The sequence below is a fragment of the Dasypus novemcinctus genome, chromosome 7 (assembly GCF_030445035.2).
Source record: "Dasypus novemcinctus isolate mDasNov1 chromosome 7, mDasNov1.1.hap2, whole genome shotgun sequence".
In the NCBI taxonomy this organism is placed as follows: Eukaryota; Metazoa; Chordata; class Mammalia; order Cingulata; family Dasypodidae; genus Dasypus; species Dasypus novemcinctus.
In genome coordinates, this window is record NC_080679.1 from 4,922,000 (window position 1) to 4,934,054 (window position 12,055).

The window sequence follows — 12,055 nt, forward strand, 5'->3', positions numbered from 1 at the left end:
GATAATGTAAAGGTAATACTGCGTCTGCGTTTCCACCAACAGCAGCTGTGCACAGAGAGCGCTTAGCAGCCCCGGGAGGAGAACAGCGACAGGAGCCAGGCACGGGAGGTGGCGAGTGATGGTATTTACAGGAAATGCCCGAAGAGGCGAATCCAGAGACAGAAGGCAGAAGAGGGGGTGCCAGGGTTGGGCAGTCCTGGTAGGGGCCTAGGGTTTGAGAATTTCTGGTACTAGGTAGTGGTGACAGCCCCACAACATTGCAATGCACTTAAGTTACTGAATTGTCTACTTTTTTAAATGGTTAAAATGGTGAACTATGTAATATGTACATATTATCACAATATAGAAAAAGAGCACTAAAAAATGCCGGGCATGGCTGAGTAGAGGGGGGGGTGTCACCGGGCCTGAGTCCAAACCCCAGAATCGGGTGGGAGAGCCGACGCACCCCTCCAAAGGGTCAGTGGGGCCATGGCCAGCGTCCATGGCGGGTTTGGGGGCTTGGGAGGGGGAGACTTGGTTGCTCTCCACCGTCTGTGGCCTGGATTTTAAGGAGTCTGGCGGGTGGTCCTTCCTGGGTGGTCTGTCCATCAGTGACTGGGCTGGCCTGGGGTCTGTCCCCGCAGGGCAGCTCCCGCTTGTCCCCAGGACTCAAGCCCAGTCAGACCGGGGACCCAGGGCACAAAAAGGATGGGACACAGCCGCAGGTGGGTGCCGGGGGTGGCCCAGAGAACCGCAAGCGCAGGGGAAGAGGAGGAGGTAATAAACACCGCCTCTGTGCCACGGCAGAAAGTCTCCAAAATCTAAATTGAAATCATTGACGAAGAATTAACTGACATTTGGGACAAGGACGGCATCTGAGGGCACGGCCAAAGTGTAGGCAAACGCAGGAGGGCCGCGGTGGGCCACGGGGCAGTAAAACCCACCCTGGAGACAAGGGGAAGCAGGAAGCCCCAGCCACCTGCTCCTGGAAGCTTCCTTCCTGGGGGGACAAATGGCTCAAGGAGGAAATGAAGAACATAGCCACGCACTCCTTAAACCGGAAGAGAATGGAAACTGCACGTAAAAACGGTAGGGACGCAGGCCCAGTGGCACTGATGGAATTTTCAGGACTTTAAATGTCGCCTTTACCAAAAACAGAGAATGAGCAAACAGTCTAAGGAAACTGGAGGGGAAAATAATAAAATAGAAGTAGAAACAAAGGCTTTTAAATATAAAAAGCCTGATATGAGTCACTAAAGCCAAGAACCCGTCCACATAAAAATATCCCTGCACAGAGACCCCCCTCTCTAGAATTTAAAAGATCAAGAACCCACAAATAGGCTCTCTGGGGAATCCTCTCATTCTTTCAAGGAACAAAGAATTTTTCTAGTATATACTTTGTTTCTGAACATTCTTTGAGATATGAATCATGTGCTCAGAAGCCTTGAAAAATAGTTAAGATCCAAAAATGATTATTTCAGGGTAGGGCAACAAGCAAGGAGCAGGAAAAGACCCATGGCTTTTGAAGCAAGATTATGGGATGGAACCATTTCTTCTCGATGAGTCATGACAGGGACTCTCTGATAACACGTCTTCTAGATTGATCCCGTGCTGGAGGGGAGGCTACGGAGTGTGCGCCAGCCAGGAGTTAAACAGGCCTGCCGGCACGAGCGGTGCAAAGCCCCCTTCTGCCCCCACCCTCAGCCCCGCAGGGTGGCCACAAGGCTCCCTGGTCCTCCCTGGTGACAAACGGCTGTTTTGGTCCAGGGGCGCCAGGGGTCTGTCCCCGCAGTTGGCGCCTGCCGCTGCGGCCCCTCTGCTGGCCTTCGCTCCGGGGCGGGAGGGCCCGGGGTGCCTCTGCCGACCTGCCCGGGAGAGCAGAGAGTACCAGGGGCTCGTCCTGCGCCTTCAGCCTGCAGGTGCACGGGCGTCCCGGCGTCTGCGCTCTCGGTAGAGGCGGGGACAGGGATGGAGGAAGGGGTCAAAGGTGTGGGGTCCCTGCAGGGCTCTAGGGACCTGGAAGCCCGTCAGCCGTGGCAGGGCCGTGGGGGGCCCCTCACCTTTGCTTTCCACCTCTGGCTCGGGGGGCCCTGCAGACAGCATAGCCCCAAGTCTCAGATGGGGTGCCCCTCTGCTTGCGTGGGAATGCTGCAGCCGGCGGCAGGGGCTGGGGCCCGCCCTCGAAGGGAGCTTAGGCCTGAAGTCGCCGTGTTAATTTAGGTCCACAGAGAACAGCTCGCCTGCTGCTCGGGGACCAAACAGGTGGTGTCATGGGGTGGGTTGTCTCCCCAAAAAAGATACGGAGGGAAGCTGCTGTGGCTCCATCAGTTGGGCTCCTGCCTACCATAGGGGGGCCCTGGGTTCACGTCCTGGGGCCTCCTTGTGAAGGCAGGCTCGCCCCACACTGCAGAGAGCTGCCGGCCCGGGCTCCTCAGAGAGCCGGCTCAGCGAGATGACGCAACAGAAAGAAGGGAGACAAGCGAGAACACACACAAGAGCCGGCAGCGAATGGACACAGAGAGCAGACAGCAAGCCAGCCGCAAGGAGGGGTGTGAATAAATAAAAATAAATACAGACACAGAAGAACGCACAGTGAATGGACACAGAGAGCAGACAGCACGCAAAAAAAAACCAGCCACGGGGTGGGGGATAAAAGAAAACCTATGGAGCCGTGGAGGCCACTGTCCTTGGAAACGGTCACTGCAGATGGAATGCATGGAGGTGAGTCACTCGGGGGTTTCATCCCATAAACTGAAGTCCCTGAAGAAGAGGGAGTGTGGCCGTGGACAGAGCCGGGGAGGCCCTGGGCAGACGGGGGCAGGGGCGGGAGGGCTGCATCTATGAGCCAAGGCCGCCGGCCACCTCGGGAGGACAGAAGAGGCCAGGAGGGCCCCCCATGGGTTCCGAGGGAGCACCCCACCCCCCTCTCGCCCTGGGACTGCCGGCCCAGGGACCAGGAGGGAGCAAGTCTGCTGTCTCAAGCGGGTCTGTGGTGCTTTGACAGGCAGTGACCTTAACTGCAGCTGTCCGTCGTTCTGGGGTGGCTGTGTGGACAAGTCCACCCTTAAAAACGACCCAGTGTGGACAGAGACCCTGTGCCGCCCCGCACTGCGGGGATGCCGTGGACGGCCGCGCGGCACCATGTTGCAAAGTTCTTTCTCGAGACATCTGAAAACACAACCCTTCAAGTCCAGCCTTTAAGACAGCGTAGGGCCATTTTGGTGGAAGCCCAGGGCACTAGGAGGTCACCTTCTTGGGGACACCAGGGGCGGGCGGGTCCCTCCTGAAGGCTCAGGGCGTGCCGCCTGCCCCTGCCCTGCCCTGGCGCCTGCGGCTCACCTGGCCGGCTGGGAGAACGGCTCTCCGTCCCCTCTGCCTGCACCCCACCACCTGGGTTTTCTCTGGAAGGCGAGTTTCAGCGCCCCGCTCCTTGCTGGGAAGCGACGGGGCTCCCCAGGCCGTGCTGACCCAGCTCCTTTAGTCCTCTCCACCCGGATGGGCTCTGCTGGGCTCTGGGGCCAGCCCTGGGGCTGAGGATCCAGGGATGGGACAGACAGACGCAATCCTCGCCCACGGGGGCCTCCAGTCCAGGGGGAGCGCGGCTCCGAGTACGGGGTCCATGGTTAGATTGTGCAGCACTCAGGGACTGTGGACCACCAGAGCCATGGCGCCCCAGTGAGCTCAGGTAGGGCTTCCTGGAAGAGGTGGCGGTGCCTGAGCTGGATCTTGAAAGCTAGAGGAAGGGGTCATGGGGGGGATGTGGAAGGTGGGTAGGTGCTCCTTGCAGAGGCCCAGAGCGAGCCCAGCACAGGCTCGTGAGATCGAGGGGTGCACCTTATGTGCTGTGTGGGGGCTTGGTCCACGGGCAAGCCTGGGGGTCCTGGGGGTCATGGAGGGGCCTGGAAGAGCTTGGGGGAGTCTGGGGGTCAGTGGGGGTACTGGAGGAGCTTTGGGGGTTCCTGGAGACACCTGGGAGTCTGGAGGACCTGGAGGAGCCTAGGAGAGTCTGGGGGTACCGTGGGAACCAGGGGGAGCCTTGGGGGGCCTGGGCACCCAATTTTTCAGCTTGCTGTTTCCAAATAAGTTCTTTAAAGCCCTAAATTACCTTCCAAGAGGGTCAGAGATGGGGTTGAAGGGACACCCCCAAGGTAGGGGAGCACCCCAGCCTGAGCCACACACAAGGGTCCCGGGCCACGGACGAGCAGCGGGGAAGGTGTGGGACGCGCGAGTGCCAGTGAGGAGCGCTGGGCGCACCCGGCCCTCGGAAGGGCGGCGGTCCCATGGACAGTAAGCGAAGCAGGTGGGGCGGGACGTCCTCATCCTCAGAAAGCCCCTCGCTGCGTGCCCCCCGCACCCTGCTCCGGGTACCCGCGGGGTGCAGCGCGTGATAGTGTGCCAGAGGGTTGCCAAGGCAAAGCACCAGGAAACTGTCAGCTTTCGTATCAGGGTATTTATTGGGGGAAAAAGCTTATAGTCCCAAGGCCGCAGGGAGTCCAACCCGCGGCGCGCTGAGAGGCGCTTTCTCACCAATTGGCTGCCGCGTGCTGACGCAGGATGGGGGGCACCCTCTGCCCTGTGCCGGCCTCCCCCCGGGAGGGTCCTGGGCCCGGCCTCTTCCAACGGCGGCGGCAGGCTGCCAGAGGGCTGGTCGCCCGGGGCCTCCTAGCCCACCCGCTCTCCTCCCGAGGCCAGCTCTCAGCCATGGGGCGAATTGGCGGTCTCTCCCGGGCGTTAGCTGTTCAAGCCTCCTCCCTTCTGTCCATCAAAAACGACAGCGTTCTCTCCTCTGGTGTCCTCTTGAGTCAGGGTCCATTTCTGCCAGACCCCCCACGGGGCAGGGGCTCACCCCGAGTCAGGTCTTACAAAGAGGTGGAATCAAAGCCCTCCTCTTAGCAGGTAATCCAAGGCCCATCGGCTGAATCTCCTACGACCAAAGAGTCTCACACCCCGAGGGCAGATCAGTGCACAAACACCATCTTTTGCTCTTGGGGATTCGTTAAATGTTCTCGCACGCCACAGGGTGCTTCAGCATGCCGTGGAAACCTCCCGTGTCCCGAGTGCAGTGTGGCCACGCAGCAGGACCACTCCAGGCAGAAGCTGGCAACGGCCCCCTGGGGCCCCGGGCTCCCTGAGAATCCGTTTTGCTGAGATGGGAGGTAGTGGAACCCACCAGGGCTGGGAAAACAAGTCGGAAACATCCCAGAAAAACACGCCGGAGAGGGAAGTGCAGAGCCCGGGAGGAAGGCAAGATCCGCGCATGTGGGAAATTGCAAACCAGTTAAACATAAAAAGAGGAGGGACGGCCCGGGCGGTGCCGGTGCCAGCGCCGGGGGATTTGGCCGGATGGTGGTTCTCACTGAGCTTCATGTGGAAGATACACTTTGATTAATTCCTCCAGACTTCACCAGAGTTACACGAGCAACTCCCAGGACGGCAATTAAGGAGAAGAGGCGGACAGTGACTCATGCTGGAAAGCACCCAGCGGACGGGGTCCTCCCAGCCCTGGGATCGCCTCCCAGCCCTCCTGCGCTGGGAACGGCCTCCGGCCAGGCGGCCTCGGCCCGGGTCAGGGAGATAACGCGGGCGGAGCGCCGGCCCACGGGCGTGCGGGCGAGCCGTGCGGGCACGCGTGTGCGCACACGTGCCCGGGACCCCGGGCGTGTGTTCCCGAGCGAAGCTGGCAGGGCCATCTGGCAAGCACGCCTCCCCGTGGGGTGACCTCCCCTGGACGCCCGGATCTGCCAGGACCCCCTGGGTTTTGGATTCCCAGGAAAACAGCGGAAGCCTGAGCCGAGGGAGCTGCCGGGCTCCCCCCCTCGGCCGCCACCCCGGCCTGGGATGCGCCGGGTGCAGCTGGACGCCAGCGTGCAGGGCTGTCCTGCACGATTGAACTTTGGCTGCAAAGCCTCTGTGGTGGGGGGGATGGGAAGGCGCCCTCTTCCATGCCACGGGAGCATGAACGTGTGCGGCCTGGAGGAGGAACGGAGCGTGTCAGGCAGGGGCAGGGCCCTAAACGCATGTTTTCTCTCCAAGCAAGTTGTGGCTTCCAGTTCCGCTGTGACCGCACCCTCTGGTTGCAGAGTGGCCACCCCCCGGCTGGACCCCCGAGCCCCCAGGGCCTCGGGTGGGTGGACCACATCCATCGTTCCCAGTTCAGGCTCGGGAGCCATCACATTACATCTCAACGCCAAGCGCACCCCACGCGCCAACTCCCCAGCGAAGCGTCGGAGATAGGATTTGAACATTACGGGAATTCACAGCACTGTGGGTCAATGATATAAAATACTACAATTGCACAAGGCAGTGTGTCTCCATGCTTGATTCTCATGGAATGGTGTTAAGGACAGATAAGAACCAGCTTGTTGCTCGGGCGGAGGGGCCTTCTCTCCCCAGCCCGTGAGGGACCGAATGGTGGCTGAATCCTTCAAAGCCGTTCTTGCCCCTGGGTAAGGTCGAAGGGCAGGGCCGGGGGCTGGAAAGCCAACGGGATGGAGAGCAAGGACTCGGCTCTCACTTCTGCCAGCCATGCAGCCTGGCTGGGACCTCTGTGGGGCTCAGGTTTTCTACCCGTGGACAGGGATGGTGTCAGCACCAGCCAACCGGCTTACATGGGTCACTGTCCAAAGCGGGGTCAGAACCCGACCGCGCAAGGTGAGCCGTCAAGGTCAGATGATAGAATCGCCGCTGGATGGATTTGGCAGGCAGCGGTGCAGACTGCCAGGGGCTGAAGACCCCACCCGGGAGCACGTTACAAAAGCAAAAACCTGTAGAGTTTTGCAACCATAGCTTGACCGCAGTAATGGCAATCGAAGGAAAACGCTAACTGCATTACACAGATGCTAAATTCCTAGCATGTGAAGGGAAGCTCTGGTGAACAGAGGACCACCTGATGAACGTGGAGGCGGCTCTGTGCAAGGCGGGGAGAAGGGCTGTTCCTGCTGAGTTATGGGGACCAGATCGAGGACTGCACAAGGAGGACTTCCGAGGCAGAGCCTGCGGGCCAAGGGGCCGACCGAGCATGCTCGGCCGTGTTCCTTCTGTGGCTTGCTGTGTTCACCGATGTCCGTGCACTTCGCATCAGCTTGTTAAGTAAAATGAAATGGCCACCTGCACTGGGCATTTCTGGGAGGGACCCCTTTGCAAGGAAGGATTTTCCAGAAGACAAACACACTTGACCTGCAGGGGCTCTAGGAGACAATGAAACGATGGGGCGCCCCCTTAGAGAACTGCAGCACCTGGTGGCTGCAGGCCAGCAGAGGCGCTTAGGAGACTGGACAAGCACACTGCACCAAAGAATATCTGCCCCCCACTTCATAAGATGCCCCACGTGAAACGGAAGCTCCAGGTCTGCCCACCAGAGTGTTTCCTCACTTGCATCCAGTTGGCGCTACAGGAGTGACCCTTTTCCACCCCCTCATTGGAGCTCCTTTCCACGTGTGGTTTGGATGCTGCTCAGATAAACTACCATAATTAGTATCTTGTCTAATATATGTTTTTTTAACAAGCTACCATTATTTGTTGATCCAAAACACTAATGTGCTGGGAGAGGCTGGATAAGGACCAATGGGACTTCCCGATGTACTGAGGCTGTTTCCCTACTTAGGACTAGGTGTGAGCATGATGTAGCAGAAGAGGCTGTATTTGTTTGGAAACGTGGAGTGGATATGTACACACATACACACTTCCCGGGGAGGGGGTGAGCCCTCCTTGGGTTGACCCAAATGGACTTGCCCAGTAAATCTATTGCCCCAACAATTTACTGAGCTTTTACTACACACAAAGCGTCATACTAGGGCTGGAGCTCCAATGGCCAGTCCTTAAACTGCAGCTGGTGGAGAAGACAAGTAGGAAAGCAAATTCAAACTCTGCCCCCTCATCCTTTTGTGTCTCACAAAGGGACGAAATGAAGAAGCATTGCTTATGGCATGAGTAACAACAGATGCCTGGACTATTGCTTCCAGCGTGGAGTTAAACCTTTGGAAGGGTTCAGAAGCTCTTCAGATCCTGAGGTCTTTCGTTTCTCCCACAGAAGCAGCCACCCCAGCCTCGGACGGGCAGCGACTCTCCGAAGGCCATGCCCTTTTCTAATGGCGATTAACAAGTACCCGCCTACTCTTGTCTGTGCATGCAGGGGTGCCTTTTTAACAAATGAGATTGGCCTTTTCCTACAGTTTCGTTTCTATGTATTTTTGTTTCTTTTTACCTGCTTTTTAAATTTTGAAATAATTGTAGATTCACATGCAAGTGTATGAAATAATACTTAGGGATATAGATGGAAAGTCTAGTGTATTCATTAAGATTTTTGCTTATTTTGTCCTTTCTTCCCTCCTGATATTCCAAGATTCCTTCTTTTATTGTTTCCTTCCTGGGTTGAGAACATTCTTTCATCATTCTTTTGGGTAGATGTGCTGGTGAAAAACTCTCCTTCATTTGCAAATATATTGATTTCCCCTTCATTCCTGAAAAAATATTTTCACTTGGGGTAGAATTCTGGATTGAGGACTTTTTCTTTCAGCACCTGAAAAATATAGTTCCACTACCTATTGGCCTCCTTAGTGTCTGATGAGAAATCTACTGTTATTCTAGCTATTTTTCTGCCATAATTAAAGTACCATTTTTTTCCTGACTGCTTTTCTTTGCCTTTAGTTTTCAGTTCCATTATGGCATGTCTTGATGTGGATTTATTTGGATTTATCTTGTTTGCAATTTGCTTCTTGAATCTATGGATTCATGTCTCTAACTAAAAATTTTAGAAGTTTCATCCATTATTTCATGCATATTTTTTTCAGGCATGCCCTCTTTCTCCTCTTTTTCCAGGGTTCCTGTCACTTGAATGTTTGATCTTTTGTTATTGTCCCAGGTCCCTGAGACTCTGCTTCTCTTTTTTTTTTTTTTTTTTGGCCTGTTGCTCAGGTTGGATGATTTCAATTGCTCTACCTCCCGCATCACCAATCCTTTCCTCTGGCTTCTCGATCCTGAGCCCAGCTGCTGAGCCTTTGTGTGAGTCGCTGTGTTTTCCAGTTCTAAAAGTTCCCACTTGGTTCTTCTTTACGTCTTCTGTTTCTCTGTGGATGTGTTCTATTCTGTCCTTTGAAGCATGTGCGTTATTGCTCATTGAAGCATTCCATGAGGACTGCTTTGACATCTTTGCCAGGTCACGCCACGGTCCTGCCATCTCCGTGTTGGCATCTCCTGATGGTTTTTCATTCAGTTTGAGATTTTCCTGGTTCTTTCAGCGAGTGATTTTCAGGTGAAATCTGGACTTTAAAGATTGTGTTCTAGGACTCTTGGATCTTACTTAAATTTTCTGTTTTAGCTGGCTTTTAATGCTTCTCTTCTGCAGGGGAAGAGAGAGGCCTCCAGCTTGCTACCGCAGGTGAACGGCCAAGTCCAGTTCTCCTGTCAGCCTCCAAGGTCATGAAGGGGGTGGGTCCTCCTTACTGCTGGGCGGATGTGGGGGCTCCTGCTCCCCACGTGGCCCCCCTGACACACACTCCCATCGGGGAGAGAGCAGTGCCTGGTCACTGCCGGGTGGGGGTGGGAGTCCTGGACACTTCCTTGACCTTCTCTGACACCACCCTGGCCAGGCATAGTGTTCTTGTTCCAGGTTCTCGAGGGTGGGGGTCTAGGCTCCCCCTTGCCCCTTGATAGCATGGGTAGGGACGGGGCCCCCATATTTTTTCTGTGGTGTTGGGCTGGAGTAGAATGATTTTTGTCAGAGAATTGCCTGTCTTGCTCGGCTGTCCCTCCCGCTGTCCTTTGGCTACAGAGAGCAGGCTTTGGTTAGGGCTTTTTGGCCTGGGCCCATCGGCGCTCCGGGTTGCTGGCCTCTTCAGCTCCAAGCCTGGGATATACGAGACAGAAGACACACGGGCTCACCACCGCAATGCTTCTTGGGGCTCATGGTTCCTAGCTGCTCTGCCTTCTTCTCCCCACCTTCTGGAATCTTCATATGTCTGTTGTACCTAGAATGTCCAGGGTTTTCAGTTGTCCTTAGTGGGAGGAATAAGGAAAAGTACCTCCACTCCATCTACCTGGAGTGGAATTCTCTGTCCATTGCAATTTGAATTTCAGTTATTGTATAGCTCATTCCTAGAAGTTTTATTTATTTCTTTCTGCAGACTCTTTAAGTCATTGATTATAGTTTTCTGCTCCATGAAGATATTTTTAAGCTCATTTTTTATTTCTTTAAATGTATGTCTAAATAAATAGCCATGCTATTTTATCATCTGAGCTTGACAATTTTTCTTTCAGAAATATTTGTAGATTTATTTCAGCTTTTGCTCAGGGTGGTTTTTAATTCTTCGTGGCACATCATTGACTTACATGCCTGGTTATTTTCCCTGTGTGCTCGTCACCTACTTTGAAAACTTCTTGTGGGGATTACTTGTGGCCTAGGCTAAGTGCATCTCCTCCTAGCACAGGACGAGCTGGTTTAGGTACATAGCTCGAGGCTTCTGTTTGGTTGGGTCCACCAAAGCAATGTGCACTCAGGCGCGATGTGGGCCCGTGCTGGCTGTGTTTACAGCGCCACACGTGGGTGTCCCTCCATGCCCCTCAGCTCCACAGCCACTTCCCTTGAAGCCTCCCGAGTGTGATCATGCAGACGCCGTGGTCCACTTGCGGGGCTCAGATTTCTGGGGAGAGCGTCTCTTAGGAGACCCCCATCCTGAGAGGCGTCTGTACCACGCAGACTGTCAGAGCTGAATCCCGGGTGCCGGGATGGAAATGCCCGTGGGAGGCCAGCAGCTTCCGGCTCTGCTTCCTTCTCCGTCTTTCTCTATCTTTTCTAATTTTTTTTTCTTCCCCTCCCCACCCCACCCTGCTGTTTTTGCTGTCTGTGTCCATTCGCTATGTGATCTACTGTATCTATTTCTCTTTTTGTCTTCTCTTATCTCTCTCCTCTAGAATTTACCAGGATTTGATCCTGGGGACCCCTGATGGGGAGAGAGGTTCCCTGTCAGCTGTGCTACCACAGTTCCTGGTCTCTGCTGTGTTTCACCTTGACTCTCCCCTTTGTCTCTCTTCTGTTGCGTCATGATCTTGCTGCGTGGCTCACTTGTGCAGGTGCTGGCTCACTGCACGGGCACTTGGCTTGCCACATGGCTTACCGTGTGGGCACTCACGTGGACACTCAGCTCACTGTGCAGGCACTGGCTCACCGCATGGGCACTCACATGGGCACTCGGCTGGCCACACGGGCACTGGCTCACTGCACGGGCACTCAGCTTGCCACGTGGGCACTGGCTTGCCATGTGGACACTCTCGCGGGCCCTCAGCTCACCATGCAGGCACTTGGCTCGCCACGTGGGCACTCACACGGGCATTCGGCTTGCCACGCGGGCACTGGCTCACTGCGCAGGCACGCTTTCTCTTCTTTTTCACCAGGAGGCCCCAGGGATCAAACCCGGGTCCTCCCACATGGCAGGTGGTGGCCCTATCACCTGAACCACATCCGCTTCCCTCTAAATTTTATTTTAGCCTGGCCATTTCTTACTATCTAGTTTGCTATTCATTACGCTCATGAAGAACTAAACATACTCTATCCAGCATTCTTACTGGTCTTTAGTAAGCGTTTGGTTTGAGTAACCCCGTTTGCCATGTTCTTGGAGGTAGAACCTTATTTTTAAGGCTCATTCTAGTTTGGGTTATTTGGGGTTGCACATATGAATGATTCGTCTGAAGAGCCAGAAAGCCCCGGGCAGAGAGAGGCAGCCGACGCCCCAGGTGAGGCACACCTGCACGCGTCTCGCTCCTGAGTCCAGCCAGGCCGGAGGAGCTGCCTGTGCCCCCGCGGCAGAGCCTGCGGCCACCCCGGAAGTCCCCACGGGATCGAGGTGGCTCCCGCAGGGGTGGGCTCCGCGCCCCGCGCGGCCGTCCCCGGCCAGCCTCTCCTCCCCGTGGGCTCGCTGCTTTCTCCCTCCAGCCTGCGCAGCCCCCAGCTCCCTGCGGCTGACTGGAGACCCGCCTCTTCGGCTTCGGCTCTCCCGGCTGACGAGCTCGGGCTCTGCTTGCCCACCCCCGGGAGGCTCTGCTCGGCCCTGGGCTTCGTGATCCGCCCTTCCCTGGCCGCTCA